The sequence below is a fragment of the Branchiostoma belcheri genome, unplaced genomic scaffold (genome assembly GCF_001625305.1).
Source record: "Branchiostoma belcheri isolate BF01 breed outbred unplaced genomic scaffold, Haploidv18h27 scaffold52, whole genome shotgun sequence".
In the NCBI taxonomy this organism is placed as follows: Eukaryota; Metazoa; Chordata; class Leptocardii; order Amphioxiformes; family Branchiostomatidae; genus Branchiostoma; species Branchiostoma belcheri.
The window spans coordinates 1,176,036-1,177,350 of NW_017804154.1; the positions used below are offsets into that span (position 1 = coordinate 1,176,036).

The 1,315-nt window shown below is 45.7% G+C and overlaps 1 pseudogene; it reads left to right on the forward strand.

Moving 5' to 3' along the window:
• The window catches only part of LOC109480721, a 44,673-nt pseudogene extending 43,364 nt beyond the window's left edge, over positions 1-1,309 (forward strand).
• Positions 1,310-1,315: the final 6 nt, after the last annotated feature.

Here is a 1,315-nt window from a genome sequence, read left to right on the forward strand (position 1 = left end):
GGTTAAATCTTATCATGGCTGTAAATCATTACTGTCTTTTACTCATTGTGGTGTGTTGCCTTGCAGACTTTGGCATGACCAGGGATATCTACGAGACGGATTACTACAGAAAAGGAGGAAAAGGTGAGTGGCATGTAAAATTCATTTGTTACTGTCGGATTCCCCTTTCTAAAAACGAGGTTAATCTTACTGATAAGAAGCTGTAATCACTAGAGTGCCTCCATTGTTGACACTTGTCCATTTCCGCAGGACTGCTCCCTGTGAGATGGATGTCGCCAGAGTCTCTCAAAGACGGCGTTTTCACCAGCCAGTCTGATGTCTGGTAAGCCCTGCTTAGTATTAGGAGTTCAGCAGCTACAGTACAGCTACATCATGAGAAATGCAAAGATTTCTGTTGTGATGGAATCTGTTGATTGGTATGAAAAATGATATGAAAAATGATTGTTTGATTGCTTGTTGGTTCTGCGTAGTTGTTTGGTAAGCATGTCATTTTCTCCCTTTTGCAGGTCCTATGGCGTTGTTCTGTGGGAAATGGCAACCCTTGCCTCTCAGCCGTACCAAGGCAAGTCCAATGAAGAGGTTCTGAAGTTTGTTATTGACGGTGGAATGCTGGAGAAGCCAGAGGGATGCCCCAACAAACTGTAAGTTAACATCCTTCAAATGGCAATCATTCTGTTAGTACTAGTGTCGTCTGTATATTGATGCAACTTTATTTGTCTTCGCTTCAGAGTCTTGATGTCAAATTTTCTATGTTACTCCTGGCCAAAATCTATGTTTCCTGTTATTATTTGTGTATTTACTTGACTGCACAAGGAAAGTTTTCAGGGAATGTTTGTGATTGTGTTATGAAGACAATTCAATGGCCGGCACATGTATATTTGATAAACATCCATGTAGAAGTGGTCATACTAACCTGTGCCCCTGCTGTTTTACAGGTACGACCTGATGAAGCTGTGTTGGCAGTACCGTCAAAGCATGCGCCCGACATTCCTGGAGATTGTTGAGATCTTGTCGCCCGAGCTTCAGCCCCACTTTGCCGAGGTGTCGTTCTACCACAGCCTGGACAACCACGGCCGCGAGCCGCTGGAAATGGACGACGTGGCGCTGGACTCGGGGGCGGACACCGAGACGGAGATGTACCCCAGTGGAAGCGAGTTCTCCTCCACCCCCTCACCCCCCTGTGAGACCCCCTACTCCCACATGAATGGATCTCACCCACAAAACGGATCCATGAACCTCAGAATACCCAAATCCACCCTCTGCTAAGCAGACATTCACTTATCCCTGCTGTATCCACAATGCAATTCAGGAGAAT